The sequence below is a fragment of the Neovison vison genome, chromosome 1 (genome assembly GCF_020171115.1).
Source record: "Neovison vison isolate M4711 chromosome 1, ASM_NN_V1, whole genome shotgun sequence".
NCBI classification, from domain to species: domain Eukaryota; kingdom Metazoa; phylum Chordata; class Mammalia; order Carnivora; family Mustelidae; genus Neogale; species Neogale vison.
In genome coordinates, this window is record NC_058091.1 from 69,210,927 (window position 1) to 69,233,856 (window position 22,930).

The window sequence follows — 22,930 nt, forward strand, 5'->3', positions numbered from 1 at the left end:
TCCCTTCACTCACTATATTCCCAACACAGATGACAGGATGATCTTTTTAAAAAAAATATTGGGTCATGTCACTGCTCTGCTCATAATCTTAAATTGGCTCCTATGTCACTCAATGCAAACATAAGGAAAAGTCTTCTTATGATCTCCAAGAGCTTCCCTATCAGGCCCCCTTCAACATCCAAATTTCTTCTCTGACCTCATCTCCTACTACATTACCCTTCTCTGGCTCTGTTCCCACCACAGTAACCTAGAATAAGCCAGGTATCCTCTTACCTCAGGACCTTTGCATTTGCTGTTACCTATTTTCAGGAATACTGTTTTTATCTAAGATAGAAACATGGCTTACTACCTCACCTCCTTTAAGCCTCCACTCAGTGAGACCTTCCCTGAATCCCATAGTTAAAAGTTCTACCCTCCACATCCTTCTATCTCCTCTTCTCAGCTGTCCTCTACAACATTCATCATCACATAACATTTTTTATAACTTATATTCAACATTAGGTTCTATGAAGACAGGGATATTTTCCCACTTTGTTCATTTCTGAGTCTCCAGCACTTGAAACAGTGCCTGGGACACAGTGTCTAACAAGTGAATTGAATGAATAAATGTGGTCAGCTTAGTAACTGCTAGGAAATGAGCTAGTTGCTAAGTATAGTACTGTTTTACTACTCTAACTGCATCATGGTTTCTATAGTAGAAATTTCCCATTTGGATATCTTTGAAATCATTTTCATTCCAGAAGATATACCAAGTGAAGTATTTTTCATTACCAGATTTGTTTCAGATGCTTGCTAGGATAAGGACCCTTGTTACCAAAACGTTATAAATCTGCCTATAGAGTAAAGCAAAGCATCTTCTCTTCCCTTTTCTTCTGTTTTTTTTTTCTTTTCTTTTTTTCCTTTTTTTTATCCAGATAAAATTGATTCATAACATTATATTAGTTTCAGTTGATTTGTTATTTGTACACATTGCAAAGTGATCACTGCAGTAAATGTAGGTAACATCCATCACTACACACGATCATAAATGTTTTTTCTTGTGATGAGAACTTTAAAGATTTACTCTTAAAAGTAAATCTAGCAGCTTTTAAATATACAATAGAGTATTAACTATAGTCATCACGCTGTACTTTATATCCCCAGGAATTATTTATAACAGGAAGATTGTACCTTTTGACCACCTCTACCCATTTCACCTACACCTTCCTTCCCCCATCTCTGGCAATCACTAACCTATTCTCTGTATCTTTGTGTTTGGTTTTATTTTATTTCAGTTTGTTTTTTCTTCAGATTCCACATAGGAGTGAGAGCATGTAGTGTTTGTCTTTCACTGCCTGACTTATTTCACTTAGTATAATGCCCTCAAGGTCAATCTATGTTGTCACAAGTGTTAATAGATCTCATCCTTTTATATGGCTGTATAACACCATATATATAGTGATATATACATATATATGTACATATATATGTATGTATATATGTATATGTACGTATGTGCACATATACATGTGTGTGTGTGTATCACTTTTTTATCCAGTGACCCACTGATGGACATTTCTTGGCTATTGTAAATAATGCTGCAATTAACATGGGAAACACACATCTCTTCAAGTTACTGTTTTCATTTCCTTCTGATAAATATCTAGAATTGCTAAATCACATGGTGGTTCTGTTTCTTGAGGAATCTCCATACCCTTGTCCAGAGAGGCTGTACCAACTTATATTCCACCAACAATACATGAGGTTCTTTTCTCTCTATATCTTTGCCAACACTTATTATTTCTTATCTTCTTGATAATAATCACTCTAACAGATGTAAGTTGACATCTCATTGTAATTTTGATTTGCATTTTTCTGATGATTAGAGATGTTTAGCACCTTTTCATATACCTGTTGTCCATCTGTATGTCTTCTTTGGAAGAACTCAGACCCTCTATCCACTTGATAATTGTTTGGTTTTTGGTTTTTAGGTTTTTTTGCTCTTGAGTTGTATGAATTCTTTATATATTTTGAATATTAACTCCTTATCAGATATATGGTTTTTAAATATCTTCCCCCATTTACTAGGTTGCTCAGAGCATTGCTTCTTTTTAAAAGCATTATTTCCTTAAAAACAAACAAACAAGGGACGCCTGGGTGGCTCAGTTGGTTAAGCAGCTGCCTTCAGCTCAGGTCATGATCCCAGCGTTCTGGGATCGAGTCCCACTTCGGGCTCCTTGCTCGGCAGGGAGCCTGCTTCTCCCTCTGCCTCTGCCTGCCTCTCTGTCTGCCTGTGCTCGCTCTCTCTCCCTCTCTCTCTGACAAATAAATAAATAAAATCTTTAAAAAAAAATAAAAACAAACAAACAAACAAAAAAACAGAAACAAAACCCCACCAAAGAAGAAAGCAACAGCAAGCTTTCTACCTTCTTTAAAATTAAGTCTAACAGGTACGATATAAACAGACTCAATAACAATATCATTTGTTCAATTTTTCAATGTGTATAACTTTAGTTTTTATCTGATTTTTGGCACCAGGATTCCTACATTCTGTGAACTTTTTGGCCAAAACCACATGCCATGTTTCCTTGGTGAGAGTTCATTACATCTCTAGACTTCGTTTGATTCACTTTTCACAATTTGAAGGAAAACTCATTCATAACAAAAGTGGAAGTAGAGAGAACTCAAAGAATTATTTAAGAAGCTCCTTCTCTTTTTCTTATTCTAAAGTCCCAGTGCTGTAAGTAAAGCACTATTAAAGCCAAGAGCTACTGAAGCAACAGACTGCCTTGTGGCTTCTACTGCTCTCTGGTACCAAAACGCTTCTCCCGCCAGAGCACAGTTAGATGGCATTGCCATTCCCCTTGCACTTGAGGCCATGGTTGCATGCCTGAGTCCTCTTGCCTGAGTCTATCCTATAGTTCTGGCTGAAGCATTAAGAAACCTCCCAGGTGATCCTCTTTTACCCCATTTTCTGGCTAGCTGTGGAGAAGCCAGTAGAAGACTCTGAGGTCCCAAGATGGCAGAGGAAGACTAGATTTCTGAGTGACCACAAGATAAGCTGCTCACTGATTCACTCTGCTTCCTATGTTAAGCCATTTAGATTTGGGAGTTTATAACAGTAATCACTTTTACTTATCTCAGGTAAAATTTTGTTAGAAATGGTGCTCCCCAGAAGTAACTGGCATGTAGTCCTATCAGAGGCACATCTTCCAGATATCTGGCAGGAATGCACGCAAAATACACAAATTGCACAGCATCAAGAAAAGCTGGCTTTCATCTGTTTTACTCAAAGACTGCCATAGCATGGCAAAAGTAAATTAAAGTTTCCCAGAACTAAGGAATAAATTCTTAAACATAAGTTGAAATGACGTGCAATGCACTTGTTAGTGAATAAGAACTTTTCTTCATTCTTTAAATCAAATTTAAGCTTAAACTATCCCCCTTTTACTCCCGTTGCATCCAGTTAATATAGGCAATAAATCTGATGATACTTCTGAATCTTTCTTCATCAAACAGATAACTCTTCCAAAGACTTCCCTGAATATCACTACTACCCCATGACATATTTCCTTTTAAAACTATAAAATAAATCCATCCACACATACTTTTTGAATGTTTATTACATCCAAAGTACTGAGAGAATCTTGTGAAGGAAGAAAAAGAGACTATATGGAGCCTCCAATCCCTTCATAATTCAAGCTGTGTTTTTTTTTTTTTTAATTTTCACATATGTACTTATGGTGATGAAGAAAGACTTGGATGAAGGATGTAGGTGAAGGTAGATGAGACAGAAACAGAATGATGAAGCGGGAACAGAGGGATATGATAATGAGGAATGTGAGGCAGGAATTGTCTATTATTAACAAATGAAGGAATTAACCAGATATTCTGAGTTGTACAGGTCTCCCCATCCCCCACCTCTATCAATACAGGTATCACCCAGCTCTGTGGCTCCTGAACTCTTCAGCCTTAAAGTTTCTATGCAGGTTTACATAACTTGATGACTGTTGAACTAGACTCCAACCTTAGAGTCCTTTGGACCAAGGCAGACTTTATAGGCTGAGGATCCTGGGCACGGTCCTGTGAAGGAACCCAGGCTCAGGTTTTCCTGGCAGACTGAAATGGAGCCCAGGCTCTGATTCCTTACAACTCTCAATGGCACTGGTAGATCAAGGTTTACATCTGTAGTTCTATGGCTTATGAGTGGATGATTCATATGTTGCTGCCCTAAACCTCTAGTCTCCTCAGCTATAACATGGGAATGATAAAAGAACATATCTCTTTGGGTTATCGTAAGAATTAAATGAGATGATATATGTAAAGGACACAGCAGTGTTTGGCACATAGTAAGCACTCCAGAAATGGTAGCTGTTTTATTATTTCATGCCTCATATACACAAGAGCCAAGATTCTAAGAGGAAAAAAAAAGTCTTTAATTTCATCTAATTCTTTCAACCAACCAGAAAATCGAAAACAAACAAAAAACTCCTTCATCATCTGAATAACCTAATTATGAACTAATCTAAAGAACACTCTGAAAATACTTTTTTAAAAAAATACTTTTAAATACAATGAGATACTTTTAAGCCTTAACTCACAATTTCCCCCAAGTGTATGGCAGAAGTGAAATTATTTTCCCTCTATTTTAAGGTCATTAACAAATAACCTGACTCATTGAAAGAAGAGATTCTGGAGATTGCCTTGGGTGGCCTGAAATAAGTTTGTTGAACAAACAACACATTATGTTAGCTAGAAATTATTTTTCAGTATCCAATCAACTAAGTAAGAGATGTTAACCTGTCAGCTGCTCCAAAGTCAGGAAGCCTATGGTCTATGCAGGGGTGGGGCAGCCAAGGAAGGTAGTGGGAGGACCGGTGGTGTGGTATTCAGAAGTCTCTCAGCAAGGGCCAATTATTACTTGTCATGGAATACTAAGGCTTTGCCAGTATGGCAAACCAGAATGGCTCTTCCTGTACTTAGAAACCAATACCTGCTTTGGTTATCTTGCCTCATATCCCCCAAGGAATAGCGGATAACACAAGGAAGTGAATTTAGAACTCTTAGCACTTAACCTCTCATTTGTAATCCTGATCTTCCCCTTTACTCTTTCTAGAAGATCCTTATTTTAGAAAGAAAGCCTTTGAGCCCCATCCCTGTGGCTAAAGAAGTGTACCAGCTTTAAAAAATAAATGGAAGTTAACAATGATTACTCTCAATTAATCATGTACAAAACTTGTTCTTGGTGAGTTATACATGTCTGATTATTAATCTGAAGTAAAAAACCTCCTACATTCAGTGGGTGTCCAGTTTTCCTGACACAATACAGGCAGAAAGTTCACTGAGAATACTGGTAGGTACATTTTACTTAGTTCTAAATAAAGTCAAAAGGATAAACTCTTGTCAAACAAACCTCCTGAAACATATTAGCTATTTCTTTCCTTGGGGTGCAGTTTCCTCCTCTGAAAAGTAAAACAGCGGAAGGAGAACATTTTTGAAGTTTCCAAAGGTGAAATTCTGAGATTCACGCTTGAGCCAAAAACCTCCAGTAGCAATGAATCATGGGGACTTCCAAAATAATCTAGTCAAACCCAATACAATTCTAGAATCTCCACTATAGCATCTGTTTTATTATCTCCACTGGAAGAAAATTTACTACCTTCTGAGGCAGTCCAATCAAACTTTCAACAATCATTTTCACTGGAAGGTTCTTTGTCCTATTAAGTTGAAATCTGTTTCTCTATAATTTTGATGTGTAGATCATGAAAACTGAATATTGTAATCATACCTCTCTTATCAGGCTTGCTATATTGAATTTAATGACTTCTTTATGTAGCCTTAAAATAAAGTGTAAATGTGTGTGTGTGTGTGTGTGTATAGGTATTTATAATATACCTTTGTATACTGCTTTATATAATCTCTGTGTATTGCTATGGCTGAAGAGTAGGAACATCATTTAAGCTATGAGATACTGAACTACATTCTCTATGCCTATATGTTGTACATCCTCTCTACCTACCTATAGTTTCTACGTCCTTTACACCTGTATGTTCTACATCCTCTATACTTACATGCTCTGCTTGCCACATTCTACCTTCCAACAATCATAACAATAATCATCAGATGTTCAGAAGCACATTCATGTTTACTACAATGCAGAAAGAAGTCCACATAAATCTGCATTTTCATGTGGATTTTGTATAGATAAGCTTTTTGAACAAGTGAATAAAGGTATGTAGCACATGCATATACTCATAAAGGATGATATTCAAATATCTAGAAAGCACTATAAAGTTGATTCAAGCATTGTATTACCACAACCACTTAGTTCTGATGTCTTTGAAACTTTATTACATTAAACGTACAAGAGAGCTCTTATACACCAGGTTTTCAGCTAATGAGTTCCATTCAGTTGAGCTCTAAATAATCACATATTCATTTTTGTTTACTCTTATTTGCTACAACTATAGTCATCCACAACACTTCTCTAAATGCTGGAACCCAAATCTTTCTTCACATTAATCCTAATCACTTTTCTAGGAATCTGGGTTTGTTTAATTGCCTCTACACTTTCAAATGAACATTGTATTACTTATAAAGTCAGAAATAGCTAAACTTATTGAATATCTTGATTCTAGAGAGCACAAAATGAACATAGCAACATTCATGGTCAAGCACTTAATATATCTTTTTCAGATTATTAAAAATGTGAAGAGTTGTGTTTGTATTCACAGATGGTACTGGAAACACACGTGAGCTTCTGTGCTTCAGAATAATCTTGAAGTAGAAATTTTAAAAAGTATTTGTGAGTGCCTATGAGGTCAAAGTATTGCCTAGGCAAAGCAACAAAATAAACACTGCTATGAACATTGCATTTCAGCTGTCTCATTTGTAAAACGGAAGTAATACCACCAAATTCTTGTGCCTGATAAGGTTTTTATAGCCACCAGAGGAGCCAAAGGCATATGAAAGAATACTGACAACCCTAGAAAGTATGGTATAGACATTAAAACATTAAATTAGTTGCCACTACTGTCGCTATCCATAGTAGTACCATTCTTATTTGAATACCATCCTAAATGTCTGAATCCCTTTTTTTTTTTTTTTTAATTCAAGCTAGAATTTTTTGGAGGACAAATTTTCTCAAGACATTTTAGAATTTCCTGCTTATTTTACTTGTAGCCAAAAGTACTACAAAAACAACCACTCTTGCAATTCTTTCACACCTCTGTTTCCAATCCTGGCCAGACTCTCAAATACGAAAAAGACGTGTTAAGATAAGTCAGGGGAAAAGTCCAGTTGGCGTTACCAAAACTCTAAAACAAACTCTGGAACAAAAGTGATGCTAGCAGTTTTCTGGTACTCATTTACATTCCTTCCACCTATTGAGATGGTTAATCTGCCCTAATTTCCAGAGTTTGATGATTAAACATTTTAATTGCCTATCATGATTTCCTTATATTTGTAATCCTGATTTCCAGCACAAAATCCTCTAGCTACTCAAGGCCATGGAACATATAGGAGCACCCAAACCTTGCCAGACTTGAAACTTGAAGGTTACACATCTAACATTCAGCAAATCTAGTTACAGAAGCACTTGATAACTAGTTATGTTATATTTATTGCCTCTAACACCCACTCTAGTAAGAATTCACAAGGTCAGGAGAGTCTGGAAAGGGAATGAAGGCCATCTTGGTTTGAGGGGAGAATCTCAAAGCTCAGTGATTTCCCTCTAGCTTGCACTCGATCTCAGAGTGTAGAGGAGTTTACATCAACCTTCTTTAGCTAAAAAGAGAGGGCTGTATAAGATAGACAAAGGATAGCATGGAAAATAATATGGGGGGGATAGAATTATTAATAGTAAAAAAAAATACCCACAAACAAAATGGGAACTAATATTCAGGTAGATTAATTTTGCATGTTCTGATGATGTCATTCTTTTAAGGGCCATTAGGAGTCACTGGGTTATTTAAAGAGAAAGGTTCAAAAGATTTAGGGGAACTAAGAACCTGCAGTTTCCAGGAAACATAAAGCACGTCTCTAGTCTGGTGTGCCTGTAAGTGTATAATTAAAGGAAGAAAGCCTTAGTGCTTTTCTAGTCATGGCAGCCACGACTCCTATGTTTTATTTTTTTACCTAAAAGAAGAAAAACAACAACAGTGAAACTAAAACCACCAAGTTCAATTCCATGGGCCAAATCCTAAAAATAGGTCAGACCCAGCTTTCTTATGGAAAGAAATATAAAGTAAGAAAGAAAAAACAAACAAACAAAAAGAACAGAAGATTGGAAATGCTTTTCAAAATCATCTGAATTTGATGCCAAGTCCACAAGGTGGCTTGGTTTTTAGGGTCTTTTGTGAGTTGTGTTAAGCTCTGCACAGTGGCCATGTTTGTGATGCTGGGACATGACAGAAAAGAAAAGGTTATTGAAAGGCATACATGCTTAGTTCTTTATACCAATGTTCACAACATACAATTTCAGTTCTTATGGAAAAATTTTATAGCTATAGTTTAGAGTTGCATATATTAGTTGTCCATACAGTCATACAAAAAATGGTGGGATTAAACATGTAAGAGCTCATACTCTGCATTTTGAATATGGCTTTCAGTACGTTTTTCTGCATGTATCACAAGGACCATGGTTTAAAATAATCCAGACTTTATTTTAGATTTGTGTCCCATATACATAGAGGGACACTAAAATAGGAAGATTTAGAATGACAAAATGATTTATAATCTTGCTTCATTATCACAGCATCACTCATAATCTTCTTTAGTTTAGAAAATACTCCAAGATAGAGATTTATGTTAGAGTAGTTTCCCTAACAGATCAACTCAGTCATAACTTTCATAAAGGTGACATATCTACTGAGATCAAGAGAAAAGGCTCAGAAGTTCTCATGTTCTCCATGCATCTGCCTTCTAGATTTACCTTTCAGCAAATGCTTATTGCGTACCTACAACCATGCCATGTGCTATGCTGGACACAAAGATAAATGAGGAAGTTGGTGTACATTAGTGGAAAAACCTAAAATAATTTATGTAACATGCTTAGCTCATCGCCTGGCACAGAATAAGTCCTCAGTAAGTGTTAGCTACTACAGCAATGAAAGCACCACTGAAGACCCTTCTGCATATGAAAACACTCCAAGAAGGCTATGCTTTCATTTTCCACAATGTACTGTGCTATCAATCTCACTTTTAATAGCAACAGGCTTTCTTCCTGCCAGGCAAAAGGGCCAGACAAGTGTACAACAACACACAATACAATGAGTAACATGATTAGAATGGCAAAAACAAAGTATTATGGTCATTCAAAATAGGTTGTGGAAATGAGGAAAGATTACCTTCTCGTGGGAGTTAATATTTGATCTGGGTTTTGAAAGATGGGAAGTGGTTCAGTGTGAGAGCTTAGCTAGATTACAGATTACATAAAGGGAGTGGTCGGGCAATATACTGACTAATCTTAAATGTCAGGCTAAGAGCTTGTTTTAGATTTTACTCACCAAGGAAGAGGGAGTCAGTAAAAACATTTGAACAGGGAGTAAAATATACATATACATGTCTACTTGCATGCATGTGTGTGTGTATGTGTACGTGTGTGTGTGTGTGTGTATAAAAGTGCAACACTACACTACTCCAAAATACATTTGTCCTTTCTGGTCTGTAATTTAGGAAATAATACAAGAGTCTGGCTGCAGGGGACAAGCTAGAAGAGCTGGAGGTGCACAGAAGGCTTTCTGAGGTCAGGAATTGCTGCCTGTGGTTGGCCTGACCACAGGCCTCCGGTGGGAGGCTGGGTGACCTGGGTGACAACCAGGATCTCCTGGAGCAGACTTCACCTCAGGAGACCTATGGATACACTTGGAGCAGGACAGATAAAACCTCTGTAGCCTGCCTGTCCAAGTCCCAGGAGGGATGCCTGATTTGTCCTGGAGCACTTGCACAGGAAGGACTGTGGTAGAGGATTAAACTTTACTAGATGCTCCACAGGTTGGGAGAGAGCTCCTGCTTAGATCTGAAGGGATATGGAAAGACAGAAACATTTCTGGTCTTCATCTTAAGATTCAGATGATTCTTTGTCTACTGTTTGGTGTATTAGTTTCCTAGGACTACTGTGACAAACAAACTGTGACAAACCACAGAAACTTATTTTCTCAATGTTCTGGAGGATGGAAGTCCAAAATCAAGGTGTTGGCAGAACCATCCTCTCTTTGAAGGCTTTGGGAAAAGAATCCTTCCTAGCTTCTAACTTCTGGTGACTGCTGGCAAGCCTTCATGTTCTTTGGCTTGTAGATGCATCACTCCAATCTTTGCCTCTGCTTTTACCTGGCTTTCTCTCCTGTGTATGTCCATGTCCAAATGCCCCTCTTCTTATATGGATACCAGTTACCGGTCATTAGATGAGGGCCCACACCAATCCAATGTGACTTCATCCTAAATTGATTATATCTGCAAAGACCCTATTTCCAAGTAAAGTCATGTTCACAGGTTCCAGAGACTGGGACTTCAACATATCATTCTGGGGAACACAATTCAAACCACAATAATTGGCTAGTAAATTACTGAAGAGAGTATAGAGTGTCTTCTACCAACACTTAACAGTGGCTGCTGATCCAGTGACCTGATATCTTAACTGAGGACTTACAGAGCCATAAGTGTTCGGGATTCTGGGAGGTAGGGACACAAAACTCCATAAGTGCCTGGAAAAAAACAGCCTCCAACCTCCCAGCACTTCTGATATCCTCACAACAAACTGTCCCAAAGTCAAGTCTCAAGAGGGAAGGAAGTTATAATTAGAAGAGAGATCCACCTGGAGTAATGAAATTTAAGACAACCTTATCCTGTTTTATAGCTCTCTTTACCCCAATCCCCACCCACACCCCAGGAGGTACACTCCCTGGCCACCTCTCATAGCTCACACTCAGCTGGACAGTTTTCAAAAGCTTATGAAAGGACACAGATATGAGGGCTTGGGAGACCTCATGTGCTCACCTGCAAGAGGGGATGTGGTTAGGCTATCCGTTCTGAGATAGCCCAAAGAAATGCACCAGAAGGGAATTTTAGGACAATTACTGATCTGTGCATAGATAGAAATGTTGGTCAATTTCTAATTTACACTTCTGTTTGACAAATTCTTAAAAAGAGTTTTGTATGACAAAACTGTATTTTTCTCTAAACTAAAAAAAAAAAAAAAAGTCAAAAAAGTTTTATTATTGCTTTTTAATTACCATCTCAGAATCAGAAACTTGGCATGTTAGAGATTCAACACACAGGTGAGAGGATTACAGGAACAGATTTTAACTCTAGCCTTAGGATGTGCTTATATTTCCACTGACCCACAATGACTGCTAATGATAGTGGATGGGATTTATCAAAATTGTAATAAATTCTTTGTTTAGTAACTTATAAAATTGTTTCAAGTCTGCTTGCCTTCCTAAATGCTAACTACCATGAATATTAGGGCTCTATCTATTTAATTTGCTTCTATAACCCTAGTATGATGCTCATTATATATATAGTAGGAGTTCAACAGATATTTGGGAAATGATTATAGACCAAAAGGAAATGGAAATAAAGACCCAATAAATCATTCTGTAGTTATGGACTTGGTCATTACATGAATATGAATCAGCCAGGATTACTGAGCTGGGAAATCATTGACTTTAAAGGTAGATAGGCATAAAGTTGACTCGATCTGTATCCCAGAGAAAACTAAGGCACCAAATCCAGTGCCCAGCACCATCTTAGAACATACGTAGCTAAAAGCTTGCTCATATCTTGAATTCAAATTCAAACTTATTTTTAAAAGTGATTAAACTATATTGTTTTGATTTTATAGAAATTTCTCAATTGATAAAGAAACTAATAAAAAATATTATAAAATAATCCACTCTACTATAGTATATCGTTTTAGAGTATTAGCGTGATTTTATTTTTAGTTTTGTATTTTACCTATACTTGTTAGTTCTCCCCTTAAAATAGATTACTATATCTTCTAGTTCAGGGTTGTATACCAATATGGACATAATAATTTTTCACAGCTTTACTCATTAAAATTAGTATTTGTGCTTTCACTGCACAATCCTTTTAACTTTCCTGTATGTCTGAAAACTTTCATAACAATACTTTGAGAAAAATAAAGTTAGAAAAGAGGAATAGGTATGGGTCACTTATCATCACTGAAAAGAGAGCAGGTACTTACTTAAATATTATATATTAATGAAATGACTTTTTAAACTCCTATTTTCACATTTATCAGCATGCTCAACCACTTAATTGCTCTGCAAACCTTGGGCAAGTAATTTCTCAGGGTTCCTTCTGCACAAGAATATGTCACATGCCCAAAGGTAGTGGTTTGAGTCAGACAATTTCTTGGTATCATTTGGTATAATTTCCTGATTAATGTTAATAGAAGTGGAATATAAAACTCCAATTGTCTTAATCTATTAACAGTTATAAGCTCCCTCATGCATGTAGGTTAACCATAGGAAATTGCTATTTTTATACTCAGAAATTGTCAAATATCAGAGGTTTCCTATGATCCAACATAATTCGTACTGATATAGATAATACAACTTTTACCAGATAGTCTATTTAGTCAACATGTACGTAATTGGCACCTACTTTATGTCAGCAACAAGTGTCTCTGTATGTCAGAAACAAGGAGGAAAAGTCCCTGAATTAGAGGTGTATATAGTGCAGTCTCTTTCTCTCCAGCTTTATGATCTAATAGTGATGCTTATCATGTGTTATGGAAACACGGAGAACAGACACTAACCCTAACTGTGCTACTGAAGAGGACTTCACCAAAGACATACTAGAAAAGAGAAAGAGAGGTAAGGGCACTAAGGCACCAGTGTGAGCTGGCGTGAAGGTATAAAAGGATATTTGTCCTGAGACAGGAGTTATAGATTGAGTCCTAGCATAAAGGCCATGCTAAGGAGTTAAGATTTTGTCTTAGTTTATAATGTCATTATTAGCTTTGATTTAGAAAAAGATTAATTTTAGATAGATAACTATGGTGACAATGTGAATGATACACTAAAGTTGGGAAAAGCTGGTCTCCAGGTGACAAAGTAGGAGGCTGCTGCAAATGAATGAGAGCATGAGGACAGAAAAGAGGCTGCATTCATAGAGATTTCTGGCAACAGAACTGATAAGTTTTGGCAACACCATCAAATATAACTGTCATCAAATTTAAGAACTTTTAGGTCATTGTTTCCTCAAATCTTTTCTGCATTGTTTTCTATCTCCTTTCAGATTCCACTTACGTTCATGTTAGACCTTTTTTTTTTTCCAATTTATTTATTTTCAGAAAAACAGTATTCATTATTTTTTCACCACACCCAGTGCTCCATGCAAGCCGTGCCCTCTATAATACCCATCACCTGGTACCCCAACCTCCCACCCCCCCGCCACTTCAAACCCCTCAGACTGTTTTTCAGACCTTTTGATATTGTCCTACAAGTGACAGAGTCTTTGTTCATTTTTATTTTAAATCTTCTCCCTCTTTGTTATTTAGATTGAACAATTGCTATTATGTATCTTCAAATGCATTGATTCTTTTTGTCATCTTCAATTCGCTCTTAAACCCACCCAGTGAGTTTTTCTTCTTCCTTTCGGATATTATATTTTTTATTTCTACAGTTTCCATTTGGTTCTTTGTTAGAATTTCTATTTCTCTGTTGAAATTTCCTCTACTAACTTATTGTGATCATATTTTTCTTTACATTTCTAAATAGTTGTAAGAGCTGCTTTAAAATCTTGTCTGTTAATTCCAGTTTCTTGGAGCAATTCTCCACTGCTTATCTTTGTTCTTTAGTATGGGTATCACTTTCTGTTTTCCTCATATTTGGTCATTTTGTTTTGCAACCTGAATCCTGTACAGAATACACTATATTTCTCTGGAGATTACTGATGTTTTATTAGTTTTCACAACAAGATACCTTGGCAAACTTAAACTCCAAACTATTTGCCCCAAGGTGGTGGTCAGCAGCTGAACTCTCTGTTCAATTCCTCCAGTCTTGGGTTGCTGTTACCTACCACATATGCACACGTCATAAGTCAACCAGATATTTGGATGGAGTTAACATGCAGAATCTGGGACTCTCCTTCTGTGTCTCTCTCCTTTCTGGGATTTTCACCCTCAATCTCCAGTCATTATGGTAACCCTGAACACAGTGCTGACTGGAGCTGCCCTCAAGTGACAAGTACTAACTATGAAAAAGCTCACTGGGCACTATTCTATTTCCAAGTACCAATGCTTCTCCAGTTTCCGCCCACCTTTGTTCGTCCTCCAGTAGTTTCAGTAGTTGATTTTATATATATATATATATGTATATACATATATGTATATATATATATATACACACACATATACACAAACACAAACACAACATGTGCATATGCATCTGTATGTGTATAAAATTATGTGTATATTGTGTGTATGTGTGTGTAATTGTTATCAATGGAATGCTGATATGATCTGAGCTACCCTGCCACTACCAAGAGAACCCATACCTAATATGAGATTAGATGTATTCTCCATTTAGAAAGTAACCAGGGGAAAAATAAGTAAGTAATAAAGTCCTTAAATGAAAAGTGAAATATATCAAGAAAAAAGCAAATAACCCTAAGAAAAGTAAGCAAAAGAATGAATAAGTATATCACAGAGGGGGAAAGACAAATGGTCAATAAACATATAAAAAATGATCAACTCTAGCAATAGTCAAGTAACTTCAAATTAAAATAACAATATTATACCTATTTTTTGATAAAAACTAAGACAACTAACAGCCAAGATATGGATCAATGGAAATTTCTATACAGTAGTTAGAGGAAGATAAAAATTGTACAGTGGAAAATAATGATACTGTTTTGGAAAGTTGATCATTTGCTATTCCATTCCAAAATATACACAACGTAGAAAATCTCTGTGCATCAGGAGTACTAGAATGTTCAGGGAGGCATGTTTCATAATAATATAAAAAAAAATGGAAACCAAATATCCACTTCCAAAAAAGTGGAGAAATTTCATACATTCTCAAAGTTAATATTCCACAACGATGAAAAGAATAACCTACCACTAGACATTAATATGTATTATCTTAGAAACAGTATCAAGTAGAAAAAGACTAAATACATACATTATGAAACTATTTTTACAAAGCTCAAAAAACAAGGAACTAAATAATATCTTATTTCAATTCATATGTCTACATAGTAAAATTATTTTTTATAGATCTTATTTATTTACTTGAGAGAGAGCAAGAGAGAGAAAGAGAAACTGCACACAGGGGGAGCGGAAGAAGCAGACTCCCCACTGAGCAGAAAGCCCAACATGGGGTTCCATCCCAGAACCCTGAGATCATGACCTGAACCAAAAAGGCAGATGCTTAACCAACTGAGCCACCCAGGTGTCTCACTAAAACTATTTTTTTTTTTAAAAGGATGATTAATGAAAAATTCAGCATAGAGATCACCTCTGGGGGAAGAAACAAGAGTTGGATAAGAATAAAAATGTATTGGTATTTTTCTAATTCTTAAGGAGGGGATGGGTTCACAGGCATTACTTTGAAAATATGCTTTATAAATTACTCATTTTTACATATAATCTTTTCTATGCTTAAAATAAAATATTAAAATGTAGAAGAGGCATAAAATGAATAGAACTTGGAAAAAGATGAATAAAAATGTAATACCAGGAGGGATATCTTGCTGTCATGTTTTTAGCTGAGTAAATACTACTTGCCTAGATATATTTTTTGTAAATCCCAACTTTAATAACATTTAAATAATTAGGTACTTGGATGTCTTTTTGAATTAGCATATTTTTTGGAGTAATAAGACTTTGAAAAGCCATATTTTTGTCCAAAAAAATTACATTCTGAGTATTCATAACATACTGGCTTATATAAAACATTTTTTGATGAATTAATTTTTCTTTTAAAGATTTTATTTATTTGAGAGAAAGAGAGAGAGCACAGAAGAAGGAGCAGCAGGCAGAGGGAGAGGGAGCAGCAAACTCCCCACTGAGCAGGGAGCAGGACATGGGACTCCTCCCAGGACTCTGAGATCATGACCTGAGCTGAAGGCAGATGCTTAACTGACTGAGCTACCCAGACACCACTTGATGAAATAATTTTGACTTCAATTTTAACATTCTGGCACTTGAAACTTAGTACTTAAGTTTATTATTTAAATAGGCCCTTCCCTTTGGTTTACAACTAGTTTAGAGTGTATACTAAGCAACTATTTTTATTGAGACAGAGAATATTAAAATTCATCATTCCCAAATAAGGTTTCTGAGTTAAGTTCTCTCCTAGGCCAAAATCTTGTCTAAACTGATACATGCTTTTTTTCTTTTTTTTTGTCAAAATGTGGGTCATTTTGAAAGAAATGCTTTCATAAGAAAACCATGTATGATTTATGTTAATTTGAAAAGGTACCCTAAAATTCTGTGGTCTTCTGAACATCACATGTTGAAAGAAAGCTATTTGGGATCATATTGTAAGCTTCCCAAAAAGCCAAGGAGTCTTTTTCTAGTGATGTTATAGAGTTCATCTTGAAAGCAGCTGGAAATATTTAGGGAAATAGTCACAATTTAGAGTGTAATTAGATTCTTAGTCATCAGGGTAAAGAACATACCAGACAATAATCAGAATGCCAGGCTTTTTCAAACCAGGGACAGAAAGTGAATTGCAAATCTAGAAAAGATTTCCAGAAGGGAAAAACATTCTTATTTCTTCTACTTACCAAGTATGTTTTAAGTTCTCTTGGGTTGGTTTTTCCAATCTGGTGATACTGGAACACTGAAAAATTTAAGTATAAGTGATTAAGAGCTGGGAAAAGTTGAGATCCTTCCCATTCAAGAGTAGTTTGCAGACCAGATGGGATCTTGGTTGAAATTCAGAACCAAGTCTGGGGGCCACCCAGGCTTACTGAGTCAAAAATCTTCATTTCCACAAGACCCCCCCACATAATTTATGTGCCCATTAAATTGAGGGACTCCCTGGTGTAGACTAAGTTTATTTCAAATAAAATTACATAAAAATCATATTCTTTTCTTCAGGTTATTATATTTCACATAAATGCTGTGAATAATAAGGAAGTTCTAAAGAGAGATGGTACACTTTGCTTTTCCTCTCTCTTCTAACTAAAACAAAAAATGATGATTATATCTCCTTTCCTGGATATTAATTTTTGTGAACTGGGAAAGTTAGAAAAGCAGGTGTTTCCCTTAGGATGAAGGACACATACAAGATCTTCAAGGGCAAATATTAAGCTAGAATTATTATTCTGTTAAAAATCCTTTCCTGTTGTGTTTTCTTTTAAGTCAAAAAAAGACCAAAACCACACCCACTTATCCCAGTAGACATAACCTTTCAGTGGATGAAGGTTGAGTTAAGGAGAATTGCAAGAAGCCAGCTAAGATGCTGCCGTAAGAGTTTATAGGTAACATGAAACTAAACGTGTTCTACTTATAAACCAGGCTTTTCCTAATTTCCAGCAAGTCCTGTCAGTTCTAGGTCCGCTGAACTATGGGCACCTGTGCTCCATTTCCTCTGAAAGCCTTATCCAAATCATCACAGTCTCTCAGCTGGGCCAGAGCCTTCTAACCAACAGATCCCCCTCCCTCCCATCTGGCTTCCCTCTAGCCCTTCTCAGATGGCAGTCAGGGGGCCCTTTGTAAACACAAACCAGACCACCCCCTTCCTGGCTCAGGCCTTCCATAGCTCCTATGCAGTGGCCCAATGGACACTGCATGGAAAGGCCCCTGCCTCACTTAACACAGGTATTCTCCTGCTCCCCCGTTGTATACCCACACCAGCCTCAAGTTCCCATTTCTGGCCCTTTCCTGCCTCTGGTCTCTGTACCTGCTCCTCTCATCCTATCCCAACACAAACACTCTGGCTCATTCTCACCTTTCAACCCAAAGGTTACGGCTGCAGGACAGCCTCTCCTGGCCAGGCCACCTGATCTGAAATAGCAGCTTGCCCCTCATGCCCTCTCACTCTATGGCTGTCACTGTTTCTCTCCTAGTATCCTATAGTGTAATCTGTAATCATATTGTTGATTGGTTCTCCTGCTTATTGCCGTCTCCCGAGCTAGACTCTGTGGTCCATGGAAACAGAGACTGGTCTACCTTTCTCACTGCCCGATCCCAAGCTCCCAGGACAGTATCTGGCACATAGGAGTGCCCCGTAAACATGTAATGAATGAATCAGTGAGTGAAATTAAAGAAATTAACATTATAAAGATATGATTCCTAGATAGTTATTAAACATATATTGTAGTTAGTGATTGCTTTGTAACTTTATTCAAATAGAAAAGTACCTTAAATATAGTCCAGTGATATTACTGAACTATAAATCATCATTAATATCACTTTCATGTTTTTTCATAATTATAATCCATAGAGATACTGTGGCCACTAGACTAGGGAGAATATATTGGTCACCCAAGTCAAGCAGTCCAAATCACCTTTTATATTACAAGTATTTTCCTAAGAATAATATCTAATGTCACACTGATGACGGTCTCAGCTAGCTGTCTGCCCAAGCCATTTTCCCTTCTCCTTCCCTAATAGACCTCTATTGTTTCGGGGACATAAACGTGCCCAGATGGCACTTCTCAGCCTGCCTTTCAGTCAAGTGAGTGCCATGAAACAGAGTTCTGGCCAAAGAGAGAGAAACTTCAATCTTCAGAGAAAGTTTTGCATTCCTTTTTTTTATTATTTTATAAACATATTATGTATTACTTCCACCAGGGGTACAGGTCTGTGAATCATAAGGCTTACACATTTCACAGCACTCACCAAAAGTTCTGCATTCTTTTTTTTTTTTAAGATTTTATTTATTTATTTAACAGGCGGGGGGGGGGAGGAAGCAGGCTCCCCACTGAGCAGAGAGCCCGATGTGGTGCTCGATCCCAGGACCCTGGGACCATGACCTGAGCCGAAGGCAGAGGCTTTAACCCACTAAGCCACCCAGGTGCCCCAAGTTTTGCATTCTTGATAAAGATTCGACTAATTGCTCTGGGATGCTCCCTTCTATTACCAACCTGGAAGTTGAACATGGTGGCTTGAGTTGCAGTGGCCCCCACTTAACCATGAGGGACATATGAAAGGAAGCACAGAGATCTTGCTTCAGATAGTCTCAAAACACTGAACCAAAACCAGCAACTGATGCTTACCTTCAGATTTCTTGGTGAGCAAACGTGACTTTGTTTAAACCATTGTTTTCTGATAAGCTCTGCTACCTTAAAGCCTGTAGTGAGTGTTCTCCTATACATGCTACTCTACTCATTCTCTCCATGAGAACCAGAACCATCTTTTAAGAACCAGTTCAAGCATCTTTCCCTCCACAAGCCTTCCACATCCCTCTCAGGCAGGGTCCCTCTCATTCTTCTGGGCCTCCCATTGCCATTACAACAGTGATTTGTGCTGCAACTGTCCTGTTATGTGCCTGTTCCTTTGGGTCTGTGAGACACAGGCCTGATATCTCATTCAGCTTTGCATCTTAATTAAACTCCTAACATGCCACTGGTTACCACACCCCTGAAAATCACTCACCAAATAAAGGAATGAATGTCCTTCAGCCCATGGATACGGTTTTGGAAACATTACATCTCACTGTTTCTATGAATAATTCATTTTTAAGCACCTACTGCTTGCGAGACTCTATACCGAGCATTAAGGATAAAGTGCTGGACAAAGGGGACAAAATTTTGACCCTGTGTAGATATTCCTCCACTGAAAAAACTTAGACAAATTGAGTGCAAATCAATTAAAGGGTATTGCAGGATATTGACTCTGAGCAGTAATAAGTCATGAAAGCAGAGATGATTATATACCCCAAGGCAGTAATGGAATGCAAAAAGTATCATTTAGAAAATAGAAGTCTAAGTCTGCCTTGTTAGAATGTTAAGAAGAAAATAAGCAATAATTCCTCTTCCACTATTTATGCTGGATCTAGTTACTACTAAGGAATAGAAGAGAAAAAAACTAAGATGAACCAGAAATACTTCTACTTAATACACTCAGATACATGTACAGTGATGTGTTTTACACGATTGTTACATTATAACAGTCAAAATTTGGATACAATCTAAATATTCCTCAACAGGGGATCCATTAAATAAAATATGGTAATTTCAGACTACAGAATATTAGGTGGCCATTAAAAGAATGAGGAAGACCTACAGCTACTGTTGTAGGGGAAAAAAAAAAAAAAACCTTCTGAGATAGATAATGAAAAGAGAAGGGAAGCCTCAGAATAACAAAGATTGCAGAGTGAAGGGAAGGAAGCAGGGGTGAAAACTGACACAAGAAAGAAAAAAAAACTGAATAGTACTGCATCTATGAAAAAAATTAAACTTGTAACTTCTTTCCCAAGGAAAAAGTACCAGGCTCAGCTTTAATCCTTGATTCCTACAAAACTTTCAAGGAAAAAATAATACCGTTATTATATAACATCTTCCAGAGAAAAGAAACAAGGGAATATTTACAATCTCATTTTATGTGGGCAGCATGTTGACGTCAAAATCTGATAAGAATTTTACAAGAAATAAATACACCAAGAACAAGCCACTGTCTCCCATAAGCATGGTTGTAAAAACCATACACACAATATAAACAAACTAAATCCTATGGTCCATAAAAAGAATTAAACACCACAACCAAGATTGGCTTGCCCCAGAAATGCACAATTTAATATTTGGAACATATTAATAAAATTCAACATACTCACAGAAAAAAAAAAAAAAGAAAGAAAGAAAGAAAGAACAAACTCACATGGTCATCACAAAAGGTCCAGAAAAAAAATCATTTGATAAAAGTCAGCATTCATTCTTAGTAGAAAAAAATCCAACAGATTAGGAACACAAGGGAAATTCCTTAATTTGATAAAAGATAGCTACAAGAACAAAACAAATCAAAATAGAAAAAATTCTATAGCAAACAGTAATTCACAGTGAAATAGGAGAAGCCTAATCCATATCTCACCCCCATTGCCCTGAGTATAATAAACTACAAAAATATTTGCCATTAAATTAATAAACCAAATCAGAGAGAGCTGAGAAATAACAATAGAGATGTTCTAACATAAATGGCTGATACGTACAAGGTAATGACCAACTCAATAAGGTATTCCAAAAATGTTTGTTGTATTATTTAATTAAATACACTCTGGAATTACAATCATTCTGCTCAGGAATAATGGTAGTTCAATTTAAATTTGGCTCAGCAAATTAAATGCAAAATTTGAAACAGGGCAATAGCAAAAAGGTCGATTTATTTCTTGTGTATTCGTATTTGTTTTCACCTTGTCTTGAAGACCTTTTACTCAGTTACATCTAAGAATTTAATTTTATATTCTTAACTGCATGTTACTACTGACTTTTTGGTTTTCTTTGTAAGTTACTTTAAGTTAGTCGTGGAAGTAACCCCTGAAAAAATAAGTAATAAACAAATAAAATAAAACTTGGTTAAAGCAGAACTCAGCTAACAAAGTCACTCTTTTTAAGGTCTCAAATTTTCTTATTGTGAGAAAAAAATATATATCTAAATAACACCATATCCTAAAACACATTGTTCTTTGCCATTTAAAAATAAAGTTATTATTATTTTTAATTTAAATTCAATTAGCCAACACATAGTATATAAAATTAGTTTCTGATAAAACGTTCAATGATTCATTAGTTGCGTATAACACCCAGGGCTCATCACATCATGTCCATCACCCAGTTACTCCATCCACTCACCCAACTCCTCTCCAGCAACTCTCAGTTTGTTTCCCAGAGTCAAGAGTCCCTCGTGGTCTGTCTCCCTCTCTTGATTTCTTCCCAGTTCTCCCTCCCTTCCCCTGTTATCCTCTATACTATTTCTTTTATTACACATATGAGTGACAGCATATGATAATTGTCTTTCTCTGATTGACTAATTACACTCAAAGACACTCAAAATTTAGATACCTGAATTATCAATAAGAATTCTGTTTAGACTTTACTTTAGTAGACATGATAGGGAAGAGCAGAGATTATCTGTGAACAAAAACGACTTTCTAAAGAAATATGACAGCTATTAACACGGGACATTATCTTTCTGTATTAAGTCTTTGGAGGTTCTAGGTTATTTAAAGTATGATGAACCTGGGGCACATGGGTGGCTCAGTTGGTTAAACATTTCCCTTTGGCTTAGGTTATGATCCCAGGGTCCTGGGATTGAGCCCTGCATCGGGTTCCATGCTCAGCAGGGAGTCTGCTTCTCCCTCTGCCTCGACCTCTTCCCCAGCTTGTGCATGTGTGCTCTCTCTCTCTCAAATAAACAAAATCTTAAAAAAAAAAAAAAAGTATGATGAACCTTTCCCTGCAAGTTAAACTTTGTAGTCCACATTAATAATAGATAAAGATGATAAGGTTGCATTCCAACATCAGATTCTAAATTACAAAGAACAAAATTTTGTACCCATTTGGCTTAACCCTTAAAATGTTTTCCCCGCCCCCAACATTAAGACAACTCCCAATGCATAATGTAACAACTATGCTAATGATATGAGTTCCTTTAGGGAAGGAGTTGTGTTAGTTAATTGGCATTGGTTAGGCACTCGATAAAGAGTTGTCAAACAAATGAATCAGGTTTCATTCATTTTATTCTAAAAGAGAAACACCAAAACATGATTGTTACAAAATAAAATTAGCTTAGGAAGGTGATAACTACCAGTAGAAAATGTTTCAAACTGTGTTAAAAATAAGCAGAACATCTAATGATGGCATCAGATTGAGAATTTGCCATGAACCAGTCACTCTGTATATGTTATCTTATTTAATCCTTACCAAAGCTCTGTGAGGAAAATATGACTAGAATACACAGTTTACTGATGGGGAAACCAAGGTTTAGAGTTACATAACTTGCCTGAGACACATAGTTACAAAATGGTAAAGCAAGTAT

At 36.6% G+C, this 22,930-nt stretch overlaps 1 long non-coding RNA gene across 1 annotated transcript in view; it reads right to left on the minus strand.

Annotated features, from left to right (window-relative positions):
• Nucleotides 1-22,930, minus strand: part of LOC122906606 — a 137,048-nt gene that overhangs the window by 80,269 nt on the left and 33,849 nt on the right. The window contains exon 3 of the long non-coding RNA XR_006384570.1: nucleotides 16,738-16,793. This is a non-coding gene — a long non-coding RNA (uncharacterized LOC122906606). The remainder of the gene's footprint in view (nucleotides 1-16,737; nucleotides 16,794-22,930) is intronic.